The sequence below is a fragment of the Protopterus annectens genome, chromosome 2.part1 (assembly GCF_019279795.1).
Source record: "Protopterus annectens isolate FY-2018-M chromosome 2.part1, PAN1.0, whole genome shotgun sequence".
Classification (NCBI taxonomy): Eukaryota; Metazoa; Chordata; order Ceratodontiformes; family Protopteridae; genus Protopterus; species Protopterus annectens.
The window spans coordinates 1,006,195,763-1,006,210,543 of NC_056729.1; positions in this window are offsets into that span (position 1 = coordinate 1,006,195,763).

The window sequence follows — 14,781 nt, forward strand, 5'->3', positions numbered from 1 at the left end:
TCTTTTGGAATCAGACCCATATTTAATGTTAAATCGGCATAAACTTAACATATGAACTTGAGTTTGATTTTGCCACCATCAAGTTAGGAATGAAATTGCAAGAATGGAGATCTCTAGGTTTACAAAACCATGAAACACTGAGATTTCCTTTTAACTTCAAGTTACTATAATGTTTCCATTTTATTTTCATTTGTCTATTAACATTTTGGCAGATATATTTTATAAAGCAACACTGCAAAAATGTAAAATGCCAGCAAATTTATAGTACTAGAAGAAATAGTGCTAAATGTTAGACTTTATATTTAATCTTTAAAATCTTGTATACATTTTTCATGATAGCAGCAATGCATTTAAAAAAGCATGCTAACACAGTGATACTTAATTTTGTGGTTTGTGGTAATCTATACTAGATTCCAAGCTCAGTTTAGTGCAGGGCTGATTTATGGATGTTCTCATTTCACAAGAATGTGTTTTTTCCATTTGTTACCATAGCAACTTATTCTATTAGGGAAGTCTGTGCTTGATGATGTGGAGAGAGAGAGAGAGAGAGAGACAGAGACAGATCAGCGATTATGCCTTCTGGCAATGCTAAATGTTATTACAAAACTTAAGGAGTTCTTTGACAAAAAATTCTCCAGAGAAAAACTGAACAAGAGAGACAGAGAGAGAATAGAAAGGGATAAGGGATCATGCACAAATTACCATTTAATTTTACAATGGTGTGTGTGTGTGTGTGTGTGTGTGTGTGTGTGTGTGTGTGTGTGTGTGTGTGTGTGTGTGTGTGTGTGTGTGTGTGTGTGTGTGTGTGTGCTTTAAATAAAACATTTTTTGTTTGTTTACTTCCAGACATTCTCAAGGATATATAGAACAAAAGAATATTCTATTCCTGGACTTGGGGAGAGGTAATATATTTGTTGCCTTGTTACAGGGCTTTGAACCACATAGTCTGGTCCACCACATTAAAAAAAGTGAAAAAAGTGTTTGTTTCTCAAATAAAGCTTCCTTCCCTTTGGTGGATATTAGAAAACTGCTAACGTTTTATAATAGTCTTGCCAGAAGGATCGCTAGACTGCAGAACTGAAGAACCGGATTGCAAATACACTGCTGCCATCTTCTGGAAACCAGGCTCATAGTTTGAAAATTCCAATAAGCAGACATTTCTTTTGTTGTTTATCATCTGGTAACATCTGATTGCCCAAAAACTACTAAATCATATTTCATGAAATAGGCTTGTTCCTGATCTTTTAGTCTCACTTACGCTAGGTCACATCTACATGGTATAATAATAAAATATGTTTAAATTGCAGAACATTCATTTATCCTCATAACTGTTATGAAATATTACTCTTTCTAAAAGGCATATATTACTCAATAGCGCATAGGCTCTTTTCTTGGGAAGTCAACATGTTTTACTGTTTGAAGTAATCAGTACTGTTATTAATAACAGGCTGCAAAGTGGTGTTAAAGGTTGCGTTGTTACAGCAAGAGGTTCTCTGGTTGATTCCCAGCTGGGGTGCCTTCTGTGTGTGTGTGTTTTGTTGCATGTGTGTCCTGTGGGTGGGTTTTCCTCCTCTCCAGTTTCCTCCCTCATCAAAAGAAGACATGACATGGCATTTTCTCCCCGGGCCACCACTGAAAACAGGCTCTGTGGAACCCAGTCGGACATTCCCGGTCAACAAATGTTAAATAAAAATAAAATAAAATAATACTGCAAAGGTCTGTACTGTAAAGCACCATATTTGAATGAAGTACTTAAGTATGACTGCTAATTATATATATTTTCATATCCATTTTCACTTGACTATCACCACCTTTTCATCTAGACTAAAAAAACAAATATGGCAATAAAACTGCCATTATTTCTTCCTTCTTGTAGCATTTTTCATTAATGATGTCCAAGATAAGGTACAAATGTTTCCCTGTGTTTTCTCATCCTGGTCAACAGAAAATTGACTCAAAATAGGCGTGGATCTCAAAATGTTGATGTCTTACCTTTTATCTTCTAAATGTCAGAAAAAGAACCATTACCCAGATCTTCATCTGCTTTTCTCCAAAGGCATAAACCTTTGCTGTATTTCCAGCTGAATATGAATTAACTTGGATCGAGATGAAAGGGGCTTCTATTACATGAAGGTATGTGTGTACTAAACTATGTTTCCTAACATGCACTTTATCTCAAATGTTTCTTTGCTAATATCTTTTCAGTAAGTTTTTTGCATATCTCACTGTACTCTTGTTTAAAACTGGTTAGTACCCAATAACACTAAACCATCACACAGAAAGCTCAGAAAATCATGCAGCCTTGTTGCAGATATGGCAGTACGTGAACACCAAGTACCAAGTTCATACTTTTGATTTTTGTAGCCTATGGAAACTTAGTATGCATTCCACAACAAAATAAATAAATAAAATAAGCATGTAATCCATAGCATTGTAACCCATTCACAAAGTATGTGGTAATCATTATTTTATCCAAATGCTGGAGTCTCTGAGAAATCAAATTTATTCTGTAGATACAAGATATTCAGAGAATGTTTTAAGTGAGAATAAACTTGAAGCCATATTGCTGGTTTATTCTTATTAAGTAATACATGATGAAATTGAGTTTGCAATGAACAAGGACAAAAAACTTCCTAACCATGGAATAGCCCCTTTCAATTAAAATTAGGCAAGTACATAGGTTCAGGTACAAATGTTTATAGCGTTCCAGCATTAGGTATCAAATATTTTTGAAATAACAGATGAGAAAGTAGATCTTTTTCTAAACATGCATCTTTACTGTGTTTTCAACCGCATGTATGCATATCACATTATGTTGAGGAACCCTGTGCCCCAAATATCTACAAATACAGGAAAAAGTCAAAAGCACATCAACAATTAATATATTCCTCCCTCACATCTACTTGAATGTCCATCAGAAGAAAGTTGGCTAGGTCCCATGGGTAGGTACAACTATTAATTTGTCATTAATATGAAAGATTATAATTAGAGTTTATATCATAACTAAGTTTTTATATGTTCGAGAAAGGTAATGAAGAAATATTTAGTGAGTTTTAGTTGTTCCGATGTGTACTATTTAAACAAGTGTGATAGCACAAAGTGTCTAACATCTTTTAAAGCTGTTGGTTAACTGGTGGGATATTTCACTCCTAGTTGCTATTTGTGTGCAGTAATAGGGTTTATAGCGTGTAAAGCTGTTAGATTGCTTTTGGTACAGTTCCATGCTTACCGCAGTCTGTGTCAGCATGAGGTTCACTTAGTTTCAAACAGTGCATTTATATGGAAGAACTTCATTATAACAAGGGTATTGTATTGAGGTTCTTATGCATGAACCTTATTATAACCAGGATATTTTTTCTTGATTTCTGAAGGTATTACATTCTCATTATTAATATAGGTTCAGAGGGCCTTCTCTCTTTGTGGATTATGAAGCACCTCATGACCTCTTCTAGAAATGGTTTGTGCTGAATGAGTCGCAGATGCTGAAATGGTAACGGACTCAGAACACATGGTTGAAGCAAATGGAGACTCATCCTTCAGCCATGGTTTTAAAAGGAATGATAATCTTAACATTAAGATCTCCTGACTATGGATACTGTCGTCAGTTACTGTTGAGTTATACCCATTACCTGTACTAGACATTGTAAAAACTGCAGATCATGGAAATAACTTGCCCACATTGTTGTTGTTAAGCACTAGTGAGTTAATGTCATTTCATGGCTGCCTTATGGATACTTACCCTAACTCATGTTCATTCTTCATGAAGACTACTGATCACTGATAGGGTGGCATCCATCATTGCCGTTACTGTCTGAATCCATTCCACTGACAGTCTTGCTCTTTTTACACCGGCCTTCAAACTTGCCAAGCATAACATCTATTTCTAATGATCTTTCTCTTTGCATGATATGTCTGAAGTATGAAAGTTGTGGCTCAGTCATTTGAATTTCCTGAAAATACTAAAGTTTTATCTCCAACAAATCATATTAATTTGCATTTTTGGCAGTCTAAGGTATATGCAACACTCTTCATTAACCTCAGAATTCAAAAGTGTCAATTTTCTTCTTTTTCTGTTTTTTCACTGTCCAACTGTTTGAGCGATATGATGTTACTGAAATACCAAAAAGGATAGTTCAAACAAATTAAATCTTTGTATACAAAGATACATCTCTGCAGTTGAAGATCTTTCATAAATCTTTCATAGTTCATTCTGCTATAGAAATTGGATAATGGATTTCTTTTCTGCTTTTCATTTCATTATTGATTATTGATACAAGCAGGATAAAGCTGTGCAGTGATTTTTCCTTCTTCAACAATAAATATATTGATTTTGCAATTTGTCAGGATCTTTGTTTTCTTCATGTTATGATACAAACCCACTTTGCTTCAGTCTGTACATTATATGAAAGAGGACCATCTGGAATAATGCCTCTAATAACATCCACTTATTTCTTAGTTTTGCAGTATCAAGCTATGTCTAACTATTCAGAACTGAAAGTCTAGTGCTGTACCCTAGTGGCTCTGTAACTAACTTGAGATTCTTGCTGATGCTTTACCACTTGCTGAGTTATGATGAGATTCAGCAAGTCCAAACAAGCATGCAACTCTCTTCCCATCATGAGAAAGGCAGGAAGTACTTAAGCAGCAGAATGAGGTGTGTTCCTGTACAACAAAAAATCCTGATGCTTTGAGCCTTTAGTAGTTATCAAAGGCTTTGTTTTCATGGCTTGCACTAGTTTTTTTGACTAAGTCATGTTGCCAGATGATGTGAAGCTAAGAAAATGCAACTTAATCTGTTCATTTTCAGATATTTCTTAAAACTCTTAAGAAACAGGTGGGATAGTGTAACTTGTAGAGCATCTTGCAGAAGTACATTTCATGAGTTTCCCTAGGCCTAGTAAGCAAAGTTACAATAGAAGCTGAATTAAGCCACATGGAGCAAGCCAATGTAAAGGGGTACAGTACTCACGGTGGTACTGGACTGCTGACCAGTTTGGGTAAGAGAGACTTGATGAGGAAGACGTTCAAGATACTAGAAGCTATAACACTCAAAACACAGAGTCTACAAAGATGGCTCAGTAATCAACAGAAAATCCTTACATCCCTAAAATCATCATAGGATCATAGGATCAAAGGAGGTTACTAAGCTAATGGCCCCAGGGCCCTTACAAGCCTAGCCAAGTTCGACCCTTGTTCCCAAGGGTGTCTGGTTCAAGCAGACACTAAAATCAGCACCTCTTGCCCCTATCCAAGAGGGACACAGGTGGAACCCCTGGGATGAATTTCCCATTTACCTATCCAATCATCTAAATTACGCTTAAATAGGGCCAACGAGGGTCTTTATTTAACATGAATAGAAGCTTGTTCCAAATGTGGGGCAACCTGAGGACAACCATATGGAAGAAGAAAATGAAGATGTAAGAAACATTTATCCAAACCAAAGCAATAGATGCACTGCAAGCAGAAGGTAATGGTTAAGTTAAATACAAAGGTAGATGATATGGAGAACAAGAGGGGAATGGGGAATATAAGGATAAATGGTATGGAAGGAAAAGTGGAGGACTCAGAATTAATAAGTTTCTTTTTCACAATAAGCTCCTTCCTGGAATGAACATTCCCACAGACATGGACTAGAAGATTAAACTGATTCATTGCGTAAGAAGGAAGGGGAATAATGCAGCTCAAGTCCAGAAAGTCATCTGCAAGCTACATTCCCATGCAGGTAAAGACTAACTGCTAATTAATTCTTATCTACTACTGTGATGATATGGGCAGGTGCCAGCATAGCCAGCTGGAGTTTTGTAAAGAATGGTATGTCATTTGTATATCTGACTGATTTTATACAGATGCTTGTGCTGAAAATGTATTTCTGAGCTTTGCTTGTGTTGAAATGTATCAACAGTTCACCCTGCTGAAATGAAGAGAAATGTACATGTATTATTGTAGTGAAAAGAGAGGAGGCCCCAGGCACTGCCATAAACATTTGGACGTGCATTGTGGCTCTCTGTGCAAATTCCTGTCTCAGCTTCAAAGGGGAATACTGTGAGAACCTAGAGTCAAGTGACCAGATGAGGTCATTCTTCCATCCCTTTTGGAAATTATATTTTACATATTACAAAGATAAATCTCAGAGTATTGAGTATTCTGTTTGGGAAGCCTGACTAGAATGACCCTCTCCCACAGCATCTTGCCTTGTGGTAGTAAGTAATTTACCAAGGGTATAGTAAAATTTTCTTAGATTCAGTCAGGAGCATAGTGAAGCTTAGTTTATATATTGCTTTTCTTTATTTGTTTGAGTCTGTCCATCAATGTTCTTTTCAATATTCCCTGTGATCTGAACTCTGTGGTTTACTGTGAATATATAGTCAGTATTTTCATGTACTTTTATTATTTATTATTAAATATATTTAAAACTTTTATGGTGGCTGATCCCTGTGGCAAGTACTTAACCTTTGAGAGTACTTATATTTATTTGGTGACACTGTGTGGGGCACTCCAGAAGGCCTAGCTGTCTTGGTGAACTACTACCATTTGTATCAGTATTAATATTATAGAATATTATTCCTTTATATAGTTTGCCTTCTTTATGCTCTGCATAATTTTTCTATTCTGTGCAATTTTCCTGCATAATTTTTATATTCTATAAATTTTTTTCTGATCTGCATTATTTTGTGCCACTATACTGTGCACTTTTTGTGTAGCGCTTTTCTCCCCAGGCCTTCACTGAAAATGTGAAACTAACCCATTCAGACTTCCCTAGTAAACAAATGTTAAATAAAAATAAATATTACAGTATAATTGAAAACCCTTTGTAAGAGCCTTATACTACTGACTGGTGGCAGTGAATCTACCTTATAGTCTGAGCAAAGTTGATAGAGCGGGTAGCTAGTGCCAGCCTTCCCGGGTGTATGTGTGTGTTCATGTATGTGTGTGTGTGTGTGTGTGTGTGTGTGTGTGTGTGTGTGTGTGTGTGTGTGTGTGTGTGAAAGTTAAATCTCTCAGACAGTGTGTGTCAGTTACTTGGGGCAGGGGACATGAAGCACTGGGTTTACAGACAGGGTGCTGGAGGACTTGGCTTGAACACACGGCTGTGGACCTAACCCTACAGCTGTACCAGTGTAGAGTCTTACTGGGGACCTGGAGGGAGACAGATAAAGAGACATCCAGATCCCAGGCTGAGTGTGTTCCCTGTGTGCTCTTAAGGAAATTGTACTTGATGCAGAAAGGTCTGCATCTGGAAATACTGAGTGTATCCATATATCTTTGAAGAAATTTTACTTACATAACATTTCCCATAATTTCACTACTCTTTTACATTGCAAAAACACATGTTCAGTAGTTTTCTCTTCCCCACAATATAGAAATACTATTTCACTTCCTTTTTATATGGCATGTTTCCTTTCACTGCTAATTAATCTATTACCAGTCCCCACAAAAAATCTTGGCATTCTACTTTTCTATTACCTCATTTATTTCTTTTTTATAGCTTTAATTTTACCATCATTTGACAAAATAATATCATATTGTTATATTCCTATACCATATTTTCTCTCCTTTACAATTTCATCAGCTTTTATTTTCCACATTAAGTTTGTTTCCTGATAACATTTAATTTCTTCATATATATCTTCTTTTTCTCTTTTGCAACTTTTTACCATACCCCTAAATTTGTCATACTTACATTTAAACATTTTTTACAACTAATCTTTCAACTTTTTCATTTATCCACTTTAACACTTTATATAAATTTAGTGGAGCAACATATATCACTGGGTTAATTCACCCTAAACCTCCTTCTTCTTTATTTACATACTAAGGTACTATTTTACTGGAGTCACTCTAGAACTGGATATAAATGAAAGATTTATTTGCATTAATTCCTTTCCAAATATCATTGGCAACATAAATATGCTTGCTAAATATGCTTTTTTCCCATTAAAACACAATCCATTGAATGACATTTTTCCTAAATGATAATCTATGTTTTAAAGAAAACAAATTTCTTTTAACTCTGCTATTATTTTTTCCTATTTAATTCTACTTACATTATTGTTGCCAAATTTTATACATAAAATTGAGATTTCATTCATTCTAAAATATATTCCACTATCTTAACATTTCCTATCCTTTACTTTTCTCCTTGTTTAAAGTCATCCCTATTACTTAAAACCATTCATTTAAATAAAATATTATTTCTTTTATCCACATCTTGTTTTTTGCAATATCTATAATATCATCTCCATAAGTTAAAAAACTGGAATTATTAACACAGTAGGCATCATATACTCTGCTTCTTGCATTTTATAATTTACTTCACAGATAATCACATTCATAATTAAAGCAAAGAGTATACAACTCATTGGACATATAAATAAATGAGAGACACTACACACACACACACAGTGTACATCAATAATAATCCAAAAGAGAGAGAGAGCGCTTTCAAGACTCACAGGCCACTTCATCAGATAAATTAAAAAAAAAAACCTCCATCTTATATATATAAACATCATCTCAATTAATATAATTAAAAAACAAATTAAAACAATGTTACAATTATTAAAATTATTTGATGTGCAAAAAAAAAAAAAAAAAATGCTAAAAAAAAAAATAAAAGTATAATGTAAGATATATAATTAAAAATTAAAAAAAAACTTAAAAAAAAAAATAATGTCAGTTAAATAAGAGACATAAAAAGGACATGTATGCACATACTGACAAAAAAGTTTATTTATGTCTTAAGGGGCGTGCTTTCAAAAAGGTTCCCTGTCTTACACATCTCCTCATATATACTTTTTTCTTAGCCAGCCATTTACTGACATTTTTCCTTTGTTGTTTCTATAAGCAGACATACATAATTTCATGATTTACTCACTTATATTGACTTTTCATTATTTCCAATAAAATACAATGGTCCTGTTATATCAAATGCCTCATGCATATCCCTGTCATATGTTTAACTTCTTTTCTTTTGTTTATATCATCCATAATCTATCTTACTATCATTAATAATTCCTGACATCCCATCCATTTTATCATGCATATACTGTCCTCCATAACACTTTACATCTTCTTCTCAAGCCTTTTCTGTATTACTTTCATAAAATTCTTATAATCCTTATTGTCCCAGTCCCCTTCAATAAACACATCACACCGAATGACATTTGATGACCTTTATTAGAGTTCCATAAACATGATTGTTAACCAATATTTATTAATTCCAACCAACACATGATATAGGTGAAGATAACATCCGTGTAACATTAAAATAGGACAGTGTGACCCCACTCATCCTGACCAGTAAGCAACGTCCATACCTACACTTGCTTACTTATGAAGCAGCGTACCACCACTTACTTCAGTTACCATTTGTTGAATTACACCTCCCACCAAATAAGCAGCTTACTTCCATTTGCTTATTTACTTATCAATCAGCGTCCAACCGATCACTTGCCTTTCTGAACTTATTGAATTGAACATCCAACACCAGAGGGGGAACAGAAGAGGGCAAGCTTGCCCCTCTTCTCTGCCCAACCAGGCTGACCAGGCTGTTCCCCCTCACTCTGACCAAACTGCCAGCAACCTAACCACCATGAAGGCTGTAGGCTGAACATCATTCAGTGGATCCCATCCTCTTTAACCAAGCTGGATCCAAGTCATGACCTCATAAAACCCTATCACATAACTAACAAACATAGCCAGTTGCCCAAACAGCTGAATGCAAACCACTGATCCCTCCCAATGCAAAAGCAGCAAATAATAACCTCATAACCTAGCCTAACCACAGCGCATAAGCTAAATAATCCTTACCTAATGACCAGTGGAAGCCTTGCAATGAATCCAAGGGCATTACCAGCCAACTGGACAACCAAATAATCAGCACCCTACCACTGAAAACCAGGCATAGGCAATTGCATACCATCATGCCACATTGCAGCCCCATTTTACTAAAGCATAAAATGTTTTAAACAGCCACCATGGCATTTCAGCAGCCCAACCACCACAAGCCATACAACTTCCATATTAAACAAATGAAAATGAACCCTAAGCCCCAGCAAATCCAACAGAACATCCTATACCAGTTTAACATGAAAAATCCAAATATTCAATATCCCATTAATCATCCTTCCTTCCCTCAGACTAGCCAACGACCCAACCCCCAAACTTATAAAACCCTATCACATAAATAGCAAAAGTATCCAATAGGCCAAACGACTGAAAGTAAACCCCTGATCCCTCCTCACTGTTAAAATAATGAAGCATAACCCCATCACCTAGCATAACCTCTGCATATTAGTAAACTCTCACTTAACAGATACCCATCTAGTCTAAACCCAACTGGATCCCTGTCACCAGCCCCAAACACCCTGTCATATAAGCACCAAAAGCTGACACTTGACTAACCCAATTGGAGCCCTATCACCAACCCCAAACACCCTGTCATATAAGCATTGAAAGCCAACACTTGACTAACAGTTAAATAAACCAATGATCCCTTGCAATAATAAAATAATAACCATATGTTTGCACAACTTCTGTATATTAACTAACTTCTCACTCATTCTGACTACCAATGTTAACATCGTAATGAGGCTTGGGACATTACCTGCCCTAGGCAAAACCAAAACCTTAAACCCAATGCCATGTGAAACAATGCAAGGGCAAGTACCTACCATCATCCTAACAACAGCCTATATAATAAAGTCCAAAAGCAATCCTGCTATCACTCCAGCTATCCAGTATAAGCGTAGAATGTAATGACCATCCTATCCTTTGCTGACTCTCAAAACACTTTCAGGATTGACTAAATACAGCCGTAACATAAATCCCACAGAAACTGTAACGCCCCTGAACTCCATATCCCAACACCAATCCCTGCAACAAACCCATCTTGACAATAGTCTAAGGCTGTCAATCCTCCCTGAAAACCCCTTGCCCCACACTACCACAAACTGCACCAATACTGATGTGCCTTAATGAGCTTTCAATGAAATCAAATTACCTGTAACCTTCTTATGCACCACTCCAGCACCGGAACTTCCACCCCTGCAGAATCCATTACCTTTGAAGTCCACTTCTGTTGCTCCCTTTGCATCCTCCTGTGTGACATCACTGCACACCACTCTGACAACTGGGACATCCACTGCAACAACCTGCCTCCACTGTCTGCAACCTCACTGCATAGCACTGCAGCAGCTAAAACCCCCATCACAACACCATCATCTGCAAAGAAAAAGACAACTGTAAATCTCTGAAATGCATTAGTAAAGGTTCCCTTTTTACCTATTTGTTCCATAATATAGAGGCAAAATTTTATATCTTGGCAATGGAAGGAGAGACAGTCAAGGCAACAAAAACTTAAACCATTCCCTACCTCTTCCAACACAGCATATCATGGAGCCTGTGATGGCAACCATGTTAAAGGAGAGGTACCTAATCTGACCTAACACCCATAACATTACCAGACCTCCAATACCCATAAAAATGCAATCCCTCACCACCCAGAAACTGCCTATACCTCCTACTTCTGACACAAGCAATCCCCAACTTTAAGAGCAGTGATAGACAGAGAACCCACTATGATCTCCTGCTAAGCTTGCCTTCCTGTCAACTTCTCAGAGAAATGATGGGAGAGAAGCCATGAGTGACCCACCTAAATTACAAAATAAATACATCCATTCTGCCCCTTCTGGGCATGATAACTGCAACCAGCACATATCTTGAATGCTTTAGTGACATGCATGGTACAACAAACCCAATCATAGTAATTCATTAACATTTTATATATATATATAGATAGATACATACATACATACATGCACAGAGTAAAAGTGAACAGCACAATTTAGCCCCCTTGTGACCCCTTAGCTAAAATTGGTAATACACCATTATTATTCTCTATTCCACCTCATGCCCCATTCTTCTCCCTTATGATGCTTGATGTTCTCCATTTTGGAGATGAAAGGTTAAGAGTTAATTGAACCCTTCAGAAGAATAGCCCATCAAGGATCTTCCCCCTCACTCACAATTATTAACATACCTCTCAACCTCTTAGTGCCATACCACAAGCTCTTAGCACAAAATCCAAACAAAGCCATAAACTAGAGTGGAACAAAGGCCCAAAATAAGGACAACTCCCAACATAGCTCTAAACTTAGAAGACAGGGTTTGCCTCAACATGAACTCTCTGACCAGAATGAAGTGTGAACTTCCAATGTTTGTCAATATTCTGCCAAATCTGTACAGTTGAGAGGTATACCTAGTGCAAAAGTGGACAAAGCCTGATAGAATGGGAAAAAAAACATTGGAAAGAACTGTATATCCTTATTTAAAGGCTGCATGCAGAAACTCAAGCATTGAGGAAAAGCCCAAAATGTGAGGCAGAATGCCGGGAAGTTGAAAGGTATGGTGGTTACTACCTCACAGCCCATGTGCGGAGAGTGACTGCTACTCACAGGGACCTCACACTCAGGAAAACTCGCTGTCAAACATTGCAACAGCCAGGGACTGTGATTGGTTGCAACCCTCCCCTAACAGTTCCCACTGTAAATACCACTTCTGCAAACTTGGAAAGCTGCTAGAATGTCATGTACAGTTATGTCTGAAACTCTACTGTCTGACATGGACCACAAATATGCAAAATCTAGACAACCATTTTTATGTGGTATCAACTCTCCGAATCATACACCGAATGCAACTTATACTAGCTTGTTTTGGATATCTGTTGTTAAATCTGATATTAGAAGTGGGGGTGGGGTATTTTGTTGGGATCCACTGGACATGGGTTAAGTTGGATATCCCAAGACAGTAAAAGTTTTTGAGAGTAGTAATGAACACTGAAGAAATGTTAACACAAACAAACAGCAAAGTAAAAAATCAAGCAGTCCACATTGATGGCTACTTCCTGCAGATTCAAGCACGAAACAAAGATACTTCCTGTATGATGACTATTACTATAGGATTGTCATGAATAGTAACCATATGTAATATGATGCAAACCAGACTTGGTGTAACAGTATGCAGGAGAACAATAACCCAATTTCATATGCCATTCCCCAATGAACTTCCACCGATTTGCCAGAACCACAGACCCACGAAAGATGGACCCAAGAAATATGAGGCCAAAATCCTGACAGTCTGCAAAATTTGGACAGTTGAGAGGCATGCGCTCTGACTGAACTTGTACCCCTTTCCTGTAACATTACTTCCATCCCCATGAACTCACACAGACCATACCTCTCAACGTCTTAGTGCAAGAAATCTGGACAAAGCCCGACAAAATGAGGGGACAAGGCCCAACATAGGGACACTTTAAATATTTCTCTTTTAAACTTTGAATATTGCTAGAATAACAGGGTTTGTTTTAACATACATTTTCTGAAGGATTGGAAGTCTGCAAGGCAAATGTATGTCATTATTCAGTGACATTAATCCTCAGATCATCCCAGTGATATGCCAGAAAACCACCAACTCCATGAGGAACAGACCAAAAATATGAGCCAAAAATCTGGGCATTCTGCAAAAATCTACACAGTTGAGAGGTATGAGTCACAGACCCCACTCAATGTTTCCCTTTTTTTTAAACTCTACCTTCTACCAGCTTCCACATACAGGTTTGTCTCCAAGGCAACTGGATGACACCAAACATCTGAATCCTTTAAACTCCACCCCAACCAGAAAACCACCAGCCACCCCACCTGAATCCTCTGGCGGGCATGACTTAAAGTTAAAATGCTTGTCACCACCATCTCCCGATCCTGCACAACCCAAAACAACCATTGGAACACCTGCACAGCCCACTGAAGACCAAGCATGAGGCTCTCCCAACCCCCAATAAACTTCACAATACCACTATGCCAACAGCGAAGAAAAAAAAAACAACACTGAGGCACAATCTTAACACACTCCAAGAAAACCTAGACAGTTAAGAGGCATGCACATCCATACACGAAAGAGGGAAGGTGATCCTATTAGTCACTTGCAAAGCACACCAACCCCTCCACGACCATCACTGCTCATGCGAGAACAATTATTCCTGGACAGCAGGAATCATCCCAGCAATTGGCCAGAAACTATGAGGAACTGACTAAAAACCCTGTGGCACAATCTGGACACTCCAAAAACTTAAGCAATTTAGAACAGCTGGAAAATTAGTGGACACCATGGGACAATGATCCACATTTTTTTTTAATTATATATTAGCTCACTCCCAGCAAACATCAAGATGTATGAAGTGAGCAGCCAAGTTAAGCCTCAAATATGTTCTGTGACTTTAAAATTAATGATGCACAGCATGTTCCCATTGTTCATGACACTCCCCCCCCTAACACTCAAGGCTATACTGCAACTGCATGGAGAGCCTCCCAGCCCATGAAACTCCTTAAACAATGATGTACCACTCGGCTGAACCAACAAAACCACAGAGACCACCAGGACTAACTAAAATACCCCCAGCAAAGAGGAACTGCCACCAATGCCCTTTATTATAACATGAATGGAGCCTCCTCAAAAGCTTCCCAAGAGGAAATCAGTAATACCATGCCAGGACTACCTAAACCTTGTGTCACTGAAACTACCACTCACAGCCGTAACCTCAGTACCAACTGCAAAACCTGCTTCACCACTGCCATTACTTCCTACTCACCAATAATAACCACATTAATCAAAATAATGAAAAAAAAACACACTATCTTAAATGCTAAGAACTCAACTCATTCACAATGCACTGGACCTCCCCCCAAATTGTTTAACCTGCCAAAAACAACTTAGTAACTTGCAATT